The following is a 14,780-nucleotide window of genomic DNA, read 5'->3' on the forward strand; positions in this document are numbered from 1 at the left end:
GGATACAACCATAGATCATGTCATACCTATTGTACTTCTAGCTTCCATTGCAATGAAAGTAATAACTGTGGGTCATGTCATACCTATTGTACTCGTAGCTTCCATTGCAGTGAAACTAACAAATGTGGGTCATGTCATACCTATTGTACTGCTAGCTTCTACTGCAATGTAAGTAACAACTGTTGGTCATGTCATACCTATTTTACTTGTAGCTTCCATTGCAATAAAAGTTACAACTGATGATTATGTCATACCTATTGTACTCCTTGTTTCTATTGCAATGAAATTACAACTGTGGGTCATGTCATACATAATGTACTTTTAGCTTCTACTGCAATAAAAGCTGCAACTGTGGATTATGTCATACCTATTGTACTTGTAGCTTCCATTGCAATGAATTCTACAACTGTTGATTATGTCATACCTATTGTACTTGTAGCTTCCACTGCAATGTAAATAACAACTGTGGGTCATGTCATACCTATTGTACTTGTAGTTTCCATTGCAATGAAAGTTGCAACTGTGCATCATGTCATACCTATTGTACTTGTAGCTTCCATTGCAATGAATTCTACAACTGTGGATTATGTCATACCTATTGTACTTGTAGCTTCCATTGCAATGAAAGTCACAACTGTGGTCACGTCATACCTATTGTACTTGTAGCTTCCATTGCAGTGAAGCCTACGTTTGTGGGTCATGTCATACCTATTGTACAGCTTTCATTGCAATGAAAGCTATGTCATACATATTGTACTTGTAGCTTTTACTGCAATGAAAGCTGCAACTGTCGATCATGTCATACATATTGTACTTGTGGCTTCTATTGCAATGAAAGCTGCAACTGTTGATCATGTCATACCTATTGTACTTCTAGCTGCCATTGCAATGAACGTAATAACTGTGGGTCATGTCATACCTATTGTACTTGCAGCTTCCATTGCGATGAAACTTATGAATGTGGGTCATGTCATACCTATCGTACTCGTAGCTTCCAGTGCAACGAAATATACAACTGTGGATTATGTCACACCAATTGTACTTGTAGCTTCCAGTGCAATGAAGGTGACGACTGTGGGTCATGTCATGCCTATTGTACTTGTATCTTCCATTGCAATAAATGTTACAACTGATGATTATGTCATACTTATTGTACTCTTTGTTTCCATTGCAATGAGTGTTACAACTGTTGATCATGTCATATTTATTGTACTTGTAGCTTTTACTGCAATGAAAGCTGCAACTGTGGGTCATGTCATACCTAATGTACTCGTAGCTTCCATTGCAATGAAAACTACAACCATAGAGCTTGTCATACCTATTGTACTTGTAGCTTCCGTTGCAACGAATTCTGCAACTGTGGATTATGTCATACCTATTGTACCTGTAGTTTCCATTGCAATGAATTTTACAACTGTGGATTATGTCATACCTATTGTACTTCTGGCTTCCATAGCAATGAAAGTTACAATGGTGGGTCATGTCATACCTATTGTGCCTGTAGCTTTCATTGCAATAAATTCGACAACTGTGGATTATGTCATACCTATTGTACCTGTAGTTTCCTTTGCAATGAATTTTACAACTGTGGATTATGTCATACCTATTCTACTTCTGGCTTCCATAGCAATGAAAGTTACAATGGTGGGTCATGTCATACCTATTGTGCTTGTAGCTTCCGTTGCAATGAATTCTGCAACTGTGGATTATGTCATACTTATTGTACCTGTAGTTTCCATTGCAATGAATTTTACAACTGTGGATTATGGCATACCTATTGTACTTCTGGCTTCCATAGCAATGAAAGTTACAATAGTGGGTCATGTCATACCTATTGTGCCTGTAGTTTTCATTGCAATAAATTCGACAACTGTGGATTATGTCATACCTATTGTACCTGTAGTTTCCATTGCAATGAATTTTACAACTGTGGATTATGTCATACCTATTGTACTTCTGGCTTCCATAGCAATGAAAGTTACAATGGTGGGTCATGTCAGACCTATTGTGCTTGTAGCTTCCGTTGCAATGAATTCTGCAACTGTGGATTATGTCATACCTATTGTACCTTTAGTTTCCATTGCAATGAATTTTACAACTGTGGATTATGGCATACCTATTGTACTTCTGGCTTCCATAGCAATGAAAGTTACAATGGTGGGTCATGTCATACCTATTGTACTTGTAGCTTCCATTGCAATGAAAGTTACAACTGTGGGTTATGTCATACCTATTGTACTTGTAACTTCTATTGCAATTAAAGCTGCAACCGTGGATCATGTCATACCTATTGTACTTCTAGCTTCTATTGCAATGAAACTTACAAATGTGGGTCATGGCATAACTATTGTACTGCTAGCTTCCACTGCAATGTAAGTAACAACTGTTGGTCATGTCATACCTATTTTACTTGTAGCTTCCATTGCAATAAAAGTTACAACTGATGATTATGTCATACCTATTGTACTCCTTGCTTCCATTGCAATGAAACTTACAAATGTGGGTCATGTCATACCTATTGTACTGCTAGCTTCCACAGCAATGTAAGTAACAACTGTTGGTCATGTCATACCTATTTCACTTGTAGCTTCCATTGCAATAAAAGTTACAACTGATGATTATGTCATACCTATTGTACTCCTTGCTTCTATTGCAATGAATGTTACAACTGTGGGTCATGTCATACATATTGTATTTGTAGCTTCTACTGCAATGAGAGCTGCAACTGTGGATCATGCCATACCTATTGTACTTGTAGCTTCCATTGCAATGAAAGTTACAACTGTGGGTCATGTCATACCCAATGTCCTCGTAGCTTCCATTGCAATGAAGGATACAACCATAGATCATGTCATACCTATTGTACTTCTAGCTTCCATTGCAATGAAAGTAATAACTGTGGGTCATGTCATACCTATTGTACTCATAGCTTCTATTGCAATGAAACTAACAAATGTGGGTCATGTCATACCTATTGTACTACTAGCTTCCACTGCAATGTAAATAACAACTGTTGATCATGTCATACCTTTTGTACTTGTAGCTTCCATTGCAATGAAAGTTACAACTGTGGGTCATGTCATACCCAATGTCCTCGTAGCTTCCATTGCAATGAAGGATACAACCATAGATCATGTCATACCTATTGTACTGCTAGCTTCCACTGCAATGTAAGTAACAACTGTCGGTCATGTCATACCTATTTTACTTGTAGCTTCCGTTGCAATAAAATTTACAACTGATGATTATGTCATACCTATTGTACTCCTTGTTTCTATTGCAATGAAATTACAACTGTGGGTCATGTCATACATAATGTACTTTTAGCTTCTACTGCAATAAAAGCTGCAACTGTGGATTATGTCATACCTATTGTACTGCTAGCTTTCACTGCAATGTAAGTAACAACTGTTGGTCATGTCATACCTATTGTACTTGTAGCTTCCATTGCAATAAAAGTTACAACTGATGATTATGTCATACCTATTGTACTCCTTGCTTCTATTGCAATGAATGTTACAACTGTGGGTCATGTCATACATATTGTATTTGTAGCTTCTACTGCAATGAAAGCTGCAACTGTGGATCATGCCATACCTATTGTACTACTAGCTTCCACTGCAATGTAAATAACAACTGTTGATCATGTCATATCTATTGCACTTGTAGCTTCCATTGCAAGGAAAGCTACAACTGTGGGTCATGTCATACCTATTGTACCTCTAGCTTCCATTGCAATGAAAGTAATAACTGTGGGTCATGTCATACCTATTGTACTTGTAGCTTCCATTGCAATGAAAGTTACAAATGTGGGTCATACCTATCGCACTCGTAGCTTCCAGTGCAACGAAATCCACAACTGTGGATTATGTCATACCTATTGTACTTGTAGCTTCCAGTGCAATGAAGGTGACAACTGTTGGTCATGTCATACCTATTGTACTTGTAGCTTCCATATCAATGAAAGTTACAACTGATGATTATGTCATACCTATTGTACTCCTTGCTTCTATTGCAATGAGTGTTACAACTGTGGGTCATGTCATACATATTGTACTTGTAGCTTCTACTGCAATGAACCCTGCAACTCTGGATTATGTCATACCTATTGTACTCCTTGCTTCTATTGCAATGAATGTTACAACTGTGGGTCATGTCATACATATTGTATTTGTAGCTTCTACTGCAATGAAAGCTGCAACTGTGGATCATGTCATACCTATTGTACTTCTAGCTTCCACTGCAATGTAAATAACAACTGTTGATCATGTCATACTTATTGTACTTGTAGCTTCCATTGCAATGAAAGTTCCAACTGAGGGTCATGTCATACCTATTTTACTTGTAGCTTCCATTGCAATGAAAGAGCTACAGCCTACCTACCAAGTACCATAGGTATGACTTGATCTTCGGTTATAGCTTTCATTGCGATTGAAGCTACGAGTACGTTAGGTGTGACATGACCCACAGTTGTAGCTTTCATTATTGTACTTTTACTGATGATTATGTCATACCTATTTTACTCCTTGCTTCTATTGCAATGAAAGTTACAACTGTGGGTCATGTCATACATATTGTACTTGTGGCTTCTACTGCAATGAAAGCTGCAACTGTGGATCATGTCATACCTGTTGTACTTCTAGCTTCCACTGCAATGTAAATAACAACTATGGATCATGTCATACCTATTGTACTTTTAGCTTCCACTGCAATGTAAATAACAACTGTGGGTCATGTCATACCTATTGTACTTGTAGTTTCCATTGCAATGAAAGTTGCAACTGTGCATCATGTCATACCTATTGTACTTGTAGCTTCCATTGCAATGAATTCTACAACTGTGGATTATGTCATACCTATTGTACTGCTAGCTTTCACTGCAATGTAAGTAACAACTGTTGGTCATGTCCTACCTATTGTACTTGTAGCTTCCATTGCAATGAAAGTTGCAACTGATGATTATGTCATACCTATTGTACTCTTTGCTTCTATTGCAATGATTGTTACAACTGTGGGTCATGTCATGCATATTGTACTTGTAGCTTCTACTGCAATGAAAGCTGCAACTGTGGATCATGTCATACCTACTGTACTACTAGCTTCCAATGCAATGTAAATAACAACTGTTGATCATGTCATACCTATTGTACTTGTAGCTTCCATTGCAATGAAAGCTACAACTGTGGGTCATGTCATACCTACTGTACTACTAGCTTCCACTGCAATGTAATAAAACAACTGTTGATCATGTCATACCTATTGTACTCCTTGCTTCTATTGCAATGAATGTTACAACTGTGGGTCATGTCATACATATTGTATTTGTAGCTTCTACTGCAATGAAAGCTGCAACTGTGGATCATGCCATACCTATTGTACTTGTAGCTTCCATTGCAATGAAAGTTACAACTGTGGGTCATGTCATACCCAATGTCCTCGTAGCTTCCATTGCAATGAAGGATACAACCATAGATCATGTCATACCTATTGTACTTCTAGCTTCCATTGCAATGAAAGTAATAACTGTGGGTCATGTCATACCTATTGTACTCATAGCTTCTATTGCAATGAAACTAACAAATGTGGGTCATATCATACCTATTGTACTACTAGCTTCCACTGCAATGTAAATAACAACTGTTGATCATGTCATACCTTTTGTACTTGTAGCTTCCATTGCAATGAAAGCTACAACTGTGGGTCATGTCATACCCAATGTCCTTGTAGCTTCCATTGCAATGAAGGATACAACCATAGATCATGTCATACCTATTGTACTTCTAGCTTCCATTGCAATGAAAGTAATAACTGTGGGTCATGTCATACCTATTGTACTCGTAGCTTCCATTGCAGTGAAACTAACAAATGTGGGTCATGTCATACCTATTGTACTGCTAGCTTCCACTGCAATGTAAGTAACAACTGTTGGTCATGTCATACCTATTTTACTTGTAGCTTCCATTGCAATAAAAGTTACAACTGATGATTATGTCATACCTATTGTACTCCTTGTTTCTATTGCAATGAAATTACAACTGTGGGTCATGTCATACATAATGTACTTTTAGCTTCTACTGCAATAAAAGCTGCAACTGTGGATTATGTCATACCTATTGTACTTGTAGCTTCCATTGCAATGAATTCTACAACTGTTGATTATGTCATACCTATTGTACTTGTAGCTTCCACTGCAATGTAAATAACAACTGTGGGTCATGTCATACCTATTGTACTTGTAGTTTCCATTGCAATGAAAGTTGCAACTGGGCATCATGTCATACCTATTGTACTTGTAGCTTCCATTGCAATGAATTCTACAACTGTGGATTATGTCATACCTATTGTACTTGTAGCTTCCATTGCAATGAAAGTCACAACTGTGGTCACGTCATACCTATTGTACTTGTAGCTTCCATTGCAGTGAAGCCTACGTTTGTGGGTCATGTCATACCTATTGTACAGCTTTCATTGCAATGAAAGCTATGTCATACATATTGTACTTGTAGCTTTTACTGCAATGAAAGCTGCAACTGTCGATCATGTCATACATATTGTACTTGTGGCTTCTATTGCAATGAAAGCTGCAACTGTTGATCATGTCATACCTATTGTACTTCTAGCTGCCATTGCAATGAACGTAATAACTGTGGGTCATGTCATACCTATTGTACTTGCAGCTTCCATTGCGATGAAAGTTACAACTGATGATTATGTCATACCTATTGTACTCCTTGTTTCTATTGCAATGAAATTACAACTGTGGGTCATGTCATACATAATGTACTTTTAGCTTCTACTGCAATAAAAGCTGCAACTGTGGATTATGTCATACCTATTGTACTGCTAGCTTTCACTGCAATGTAAGTAACAACTGTTGGTCATGTCATACCTATTGTACTTGTAGCTTCCATTGCAATAAAAGTTACAACTGATGATTATGTCATACCTATTGTACTCCTTGCTTCTATTGCAATGAATGTTACAACTGTGGGTCATGTCATACATAATATATTTGTAGCTTCTACTGCAATGAAAGCTGCAACTGTGGATCATGCCATACCTATTGTACTACTAGCTTCCACTGCAATGTAAATAACAACTGTTGATCATGTCATATCTATTGTACTTGTAGCTTCCATTGCAAGAAAAGCTACAACTGTGGGTCATGTCATACCTATTGTACCTCTAGCTTCCATTGCAATGAAAGTAATAACTGTGGGTCATGTCATACCTATTGTACTTGTAGCTTCCATTGCAATGAAAGTTACAAATGTGGGTCATACCTATCGCACTTGTAGCTTCCAGTGCAACGAAATCCACAACTGTGGATTATGTCATACCTATTGTACTTGTAGCTTCCAGTGCAATGAAGGTGACAACTGTTGGTCATGTCATACCTATTGTACTTGTAGCTTCCATATCAATGAAAGTTACAACTGATGATTATGTCATACCTATTGTACTCCTTGCTTCTATTGCAATGAGTGTTACAACTGTGGGTCATGTCATACATATTGTACTTGTAGCTTCTACTGCAATGAACGCTGCAACTCTGGATTATGTCATACCTATTGTACTCCTTGCTTCTATTGCAATGAATGTTACAACTGTTGGTCATGTCATACATATTGTATTTGTAGCTTCTACTGCAATGAAAGCTGCAACTGTGGATCATGTCATACCTATTGTACTTCTAGCTTCCACTGCAATGTAAATAACAACTGTTGATCATGTCATACTTATTGTACTTGTAGCTTCCATTGCAATGAAAGTTCCAACTGAGGGTCATGTCATACCTATTTTACTTGTAGCTTCCATTGCAATGAAAGAGCTACAGCCTACCTACCAAGTACCATAGGTATGACTTTATCTTCGGTTATAGCTTTCATTGCGATTGAAGCTACGAGTACGTTAGGTGTGACATGACCCACAGTTGTAGCTTTCATTATTGTACTTTTACTGATGATTATGTCATACCTATTTTACTCCTTGCTTCTATTGCAATGAAAGTTACAACTGTGGGTCATGTCATACATATTGTACTTGTGGCTTCTACTGCAATGAAAGCTGCAACTGTGGATCATGTCATACCTGTTGTACTTCTAGCTTCCACTGCAATGTAAGTAACAACTGTGGATCATGTCATACCTATTGTTCTTTTAGCTTCCACTGCAATGTAAATAACAACTGTGGGTCATGTCATACCTATTGTACTTGTAGTTTCCATTGCAATGAAAGTTGCAACTGTGCATCATGTCATACCTATTGTACTTGTAGCTTCCATTGCAATGAATTCTACAACTGTGGGTCATGTCATACCTATTGTACTTGTAGCTTCCATTGCAGTGAAGCCTACGTTTGTGGGTCATGTCATACCTATTGTACAGCTTTCATTGCAATGAAAGCTATGTCATACCTATTGTACTTGTAGCTTCCATTGCGATGAAAGCTGCAACTGTGGGTCATGTCGTAACTAATGTACTCGTAGCTTTCATTGCAATGAAAGCTACAACCATAGAGCATGTCATACCTATTGTACTTGTAGCTTCCATTGCAATGAATTCTACAACTGTGGATTGTGTCATACCTATTGTACTTGTAGCTTCCATTGCAATGAAAGTTACAATTGTGGGTCATGTCATACATATTGTACTTGTAGCTTCCATTGCAATGAAATCTACAACTGTGGATCATGTCATACCTATTGTACTTGTAGCTTCCATTGCAATGAATTCTACAACTGTGGATTATGTCATACCTATTGTACTTGTTGCTTCCATTGCAATGAATTCTACAACTGTGGATTATGTCATACCTATTGTACTTCTGGCTTCCATAGCAATGAAAGTTACAATGGTGGGTCATGTCATACCTATGGTGCCTGTAGCTTCCATTGCAATAAAAGTTACAACTGATGATTATGTCATACCTATTGTACTCCTTGCTTCTATTGCAATGAATGTTACAACTGTGGGTCATGTCATACATATTGTATTTGTAGCTTCTACTGCAATGAAAGCTGCAACTGTGGATCATGCCATACCTATTGTACTTGTAGCTTCCATTGCAATGAAAGTTACAACTGTGGGTCATGTCATACCCAATGTCCTCGTAACTTCCATTGCAATGAAGGATACAACCATAGATCATGTCATACCTATTGTACTTCTAGCTTCCATTGCAATGAAAGTAATAACTGTGGGTCATGTCATACCTATTGTACTCATAGCTTCTATTGCAATGAAACTAACAAATGTGGGTCATATCATACCTATTGTACTACTAGCTTCCACTGCAATGTAAATAACAACTGTTGATCATGTCATACCTTTTGTACTTGTAGCTTCCATTGCAATGAAAGCTACAACTGTGGGTCATGTCATACCCAATGTCCTTGTAGCTTCCATTGCAATGAAGGATACAACCATAGATCATGTCATACCTATTGTACTTCTAGCTTCCACTGCAATGTAAATAACAACTGTGGGTCATGTCATACCTATTGTACTTGTAGTTTCCATTGCAATGAAAGTTGCAACTGGGCATCATGTCATACCTATTGTACTTGTAGCTTCCATTGCAATGAATTCTACAACTGTGGATTATGTCATACCTATTGTACTTGTAGCTTCCATTGCAATGAAAGTCACAACTGTGGTCACGTCATACCTATTGTACTTGTAGCTTCCATTGCAGTGAAGCCTACGTTTGTGGGTCATGTCATACCTATTGTACAGCTTTCATTGCAATGAAAGCTATGTCATACATATTGTACTTGTAGCTTTTACTGCAATGAAAGCTGCAACTGTCGATCATGTCATACATATTGTACTTGTGGCTTCTATTGCAATGAAAGCTGCAACTGTTGATCATGTCATACCTATTGTACTTCTAGCTGCCATTGCAATGAACGTAATAACTGTGGGTCATGTCATACCTATTGTACTTGCAGCTTCCATTGCGATGAAAGTTACAACTGATGATTATGTCATACCTATTGTACTCCTTGCTTCTATTGCAATGAATGTTACAACTGTGGGTCATGTCATACATAATATATTTGTAGCTTCTACTGCAATGAAAGCTGCAACTGTGGATCATGCCATACCTATTGTACTACTAGCTTCCACTGCAATGTAAATAACAACTGTTGATCATGTCATATCTATTGTACTTGTAGCTTCCATTGCAAGAAAAGCTACAACTGTGGGTCATGTCATACCTATTGTACCTCTAGCTTCCATTGCAATGAAAGTAATAACTGTGGGTCATGTCATACCTATTGTACTTGTAGCTTCCATTGCAATGAAAGTTACAAATGTGGGTCATACCTATCGCACTTGTAGCTTCCAGTGCAACGAAATCCACAACTGTGGATTATGTCATACCTATTGTACTTGTAGCTTCCAGTGCAATGAAGGTGACAACTGTTGGTCATGTCATACCTATTGTACTTGTAGCTTCCATATCAATGAAAGTTACAACTGATGATTATGTCATACCTATTGTACTCCTTGCTTCTATTGCAATGAGTGTTACAACTGTGGGTCATGTCATACATATTGTACTTGTAGCTTCTACTGCAATGAACGCTGCAACTCTGGATTATGTCATACCTATTGTACTCCTTGCTTCTATTGCAATGAATGTTACAACTGTTGGTCATGTCATACATATTGTATTTGTAGCTTCTACTGCAATGAAAGCTGCAACTGTGGATCATGTCATACCTATTGTACTTCTAGCTTCCACTGCAATGTAAATAACAACTGTTGATCATGTCATACTTATTGTACTTGTAGCTTCCATTGCAATGAAAGTTCCAACTGAGGGTCATGTCATACCTATTTTACTTGTAGCTTCCATTGCAATGAAAGAGCTACAGCCTACCTACCAAGTACCATAGGTATGACTTTATCTTCGGTTATAGCTTTCATTGCGATTGAAGCTACGAGTACGTTAGGTGTGACATGACCCACAGTTGTAGCTTTCATTATTGTACTTTTACTGATGATTATGTCATACCTATTTTACTCCTTGCTTCTATTGCAATGAAAGTTACAACTGTGGGTCATGTCATACATATTGTACTTGTGGCTTCTACTGCAATGAAAGCTGCAACTGTGGATCATGTCATACCTGTTGTACTTCTAGCTTCCACTGCAATGTAAGTAACAACTGTGGATCATGTCATACCTATTGTTCTTTTAGCTTCCACTGCAATGTAAATAACAACTGTGGGTCATGTCATACCTATTGTACTTGTAGTTTCCATTGCAATGAAAGTTGCAACTGTGCATCATGTCATACCTATTGTACTTGTAGCTTCCATTGCAATGAATTCTACAACTGTGGGTCATGTCATACCTATTGTACTTGTAGCTTCCATTGCAGTGAAGCCTACGTTTGTGGGTCATGTCATACCTATTGTACAGCTTTCATTGCAATGAAAGCTATGTCATACCTATTGTACTTGTAGCTTCCATTGCGATGAAAGCTGCAACTGTGGGTCATGTCGTAACTAATGTACTCGTAGCTTTCATTGCAATGAAAGCTACAACCATAGAGCATGTCATACCTATTGTACTTGTAGCTTCCATTGCAATGAATTCTACAACTGTGGATTGTGTCATACCTATTGTACTTGTAGCTTCCATTGCAATGAAAGTTACAATTGTGGGTCATGTCATACATATTGTACTTGTAGCTTCCATTGCAATGAAATCTACAACTGTGGATCATGTCATACCTATTGTACTTGTAGCTTCCATTGCAATGAATTCTACAACTGTGGATTATGTCATACCTATTGTACTTGTTGCTTCCATTGCAATGAATTCTACAACTGTGGATTATGTCATACCTATTGTACTTCTGGCTTCCATAGCAATGAAAGTTACAATGGTGGGTCATGTCATACCTATGGTGCCTGTAGCTTCCATTGCAATAAAAGTTACAACTGATGATTATGTCATACCTATTGTACTCCTTGCTTCTATTGCAATGAATGTTACAACTGTGGGTCATGTCATACATATTGTATTTGTAGCTTCTACTGCAATGAAAGCTGCAACTGTGGATCATGCCATACCTATTGTACTTGTAGCTTCCATTGCAATGAAAGTTACAACTGTGGGTCATGTCATACCCAATGTCCTCGTAACTTCCATTGCAATGAAGGATACAACCATAGATCATGTCATACCTATTGTACTTCTAGCTTCCATTGCAATGAAAGTAATAACTGTGGGTCATGTCATACCTATTGTACTCATAGCTTCTATTGCAATGAAACTAACAAATGTGGGTCATATCATACCTATTGTACTACTAGCTTCCACTGCAATGTAAATAACAACTGTTGATCATGTCATACCTTTTGTACTTGTAGCTTCCATTGCAATGAAAGCTACAACTGTGGGTCATGTCATACCCAATGTCCTTGTAGCTTCCATTGCAATGAAGGATACAACCATAGATCATGTCATACCTATTGTACTTCTAGCTTCCACTGCAATGTAAATAACAACTGTGGGTCATGTCATACCTATTGTACTTGTAGTTTCCATTGCAATGAAAGTTGCAACTGGGCATCATGTCATACCTATTGTACTTGTAGCTTCCATTGCAATGAATTCTACAACTGTGGATTATGTCATACCTATTGTACTTGTAGCTTCCATTGCAATGAAAGTCACAACTGTGGTCACGTCATACCTATTGTACTTGTAGCTTCCATTGCAGTGAAGCCTACGTTTGTGGGTCATGTCATACCTATTGTACAGCTTTCATTGCAATGAAAGCTATGTCATACATATTGTACTTGTAGCTTTTACTGCAATGAAAGCTGCAACTGTCGATCATGTCATACATATTGTACTTGTGGCTTCTATTGCAATGAAAGCTGCAACTGTTGATCATGTCATACCTATTGTACTTCTAGCTGCCATTGCAATGAACGTAATAACTGTGGGTCATGTCATACCTATTGTACTTGCAGCTTCCATTGCGATGAAAGTTACAACTGATGATTATGTCATACCTATTGTACTCCTTGTTTCTATTGCAATGAAATTACAACTGTGGGTCATGTCATACATAATGTACTTTTAGCTTCTACTGCAATAAAAGCTGCAACTGTGGATTATGTCATACCTATTGTACTGCTAGCTTTCACTGCAATGTAAGTAACAACTGTTGGTCATGTCATACCTATTGTACTTGTAGCTTCCATTGCAATAAAAGTTACAACTGATGATTATGTCATACCTATTGTACTCCTTGCTTCTATTGCAATGAATGTTACAACTGTGGGTCATGTCATACATAATATATTTGTAGCTTCTACTGCAATGAAAGCTGCAACTGTGGATCATGCCATACCTATTGTACTACTAGCTTCCACTGCAATGTAAATAACAACTGTTGATCATGTCATATCTATTGTACTTGTAGCTTCCATTGCAAGAAAAGCTACAACTGTGGGTCATGTCATACCTATTGTACCTCTAGCTTCCATTGCAATGAAAGTAATAACTGTGGGTCATGTCATACCTATTGTACTTGTAGCTTCCATTGCAATGAAAGTTACAAATGTGGGTCATACCTATCGCACTTGTAGCTTCCAGTGCAACGAAATCCACAACTGTGGATTATGTCATACCTATTGTACTTGTAGCTTCCAGTGCAATGAAGGTGACAACTGTTGGTCATGTCATACCTATTGTACTTGTAGCTTCCATATCAATGAAAGTTACAACTGATGATTATGTCATACCTATTGTACTCCTTGCTTCTATTGCAATGAGTGTTACAACTGTGGGTCATGTCATACATATTGTACTTGTAGCTTCTACTGCAATGAACGCTGCAACTCGGGATTATGTCATACCTATTGTACTCCTTGCTTCTATTGCAATGAATGTTACAACTGTTGGTCATGTCATACATATTGTATTTGTAGCTTCTACTGCAATGAAAGCTGCAACTGTGGATCATGTCATACCTATTGTACTTCTAGCTTCCACTGCAATGTAAATAACAACTGTTGATCATGTCATACTTATTGTACTTGTAGCTTCCATTGCAATGAAAGTTCCAACTGAGGGTCATGTCATACCTATTTTACTTGTAGCTTCCATTGCAATGAAAGAGCTACAGCCTACCTACCAAGTACCATAGGTATGACTTTATCTTCGGTTATAGCTTTCATTGCGATTGAAGCTACGAGTACGTTAGGTGTGACATGACCCACAGTTGTAGCTTTCATTATTGTACTTTTACTGATGATTATGTCATACCTATTTTACTCCTTGCTTCTATTGCAATGAAAGTTACAACTGTGGGTCATGTCATACATATTGTACTTGTGGCTTCTACTGCAATGAAAGCTGCAACTGTGGATCATGTCATACCTGTTGTACTTCTAGCTTCCACTGCAATGTAAGTAACAACTGTGGATCATGTCATACCTATTGTTCTTTTAGCTTCCACTGCAATGTAAATAACAACTGTGGGTCATGTCATACCTATTGTACTTGTAGTTTCCATTGCAATGAAAGTTGCAACTGTGCATCATGTCATACCTATTGTACTTGTAGCTTCCATTGCAATGAATTCTACAACTGTGGGTCATGTCATACCTATTGTACTTGTAGCTTCCATTGCAGTGAAGCCTACGTTTGTGGGTCATGTCATACCTATTGTACAGCTTTCATTGCAATGAAAGCTATGTCATACCTATTGTACTTGTAGCTTCCATTGCGATGAAAGCTGCAACT

This window comes from Watersipora subatra, chromosome 11, assembly GCF_963576615.1.
Source record: "Watersipora subatra chromosome 11, tzWatSuba1.1, whole genome shotgun sequence".
NCBI lineage: Eukaryota > Metazoa > Bryozoa > Gymnolaemata > Cheilostomatida > Watersiporidae > Watersipora > Watersipora subatra.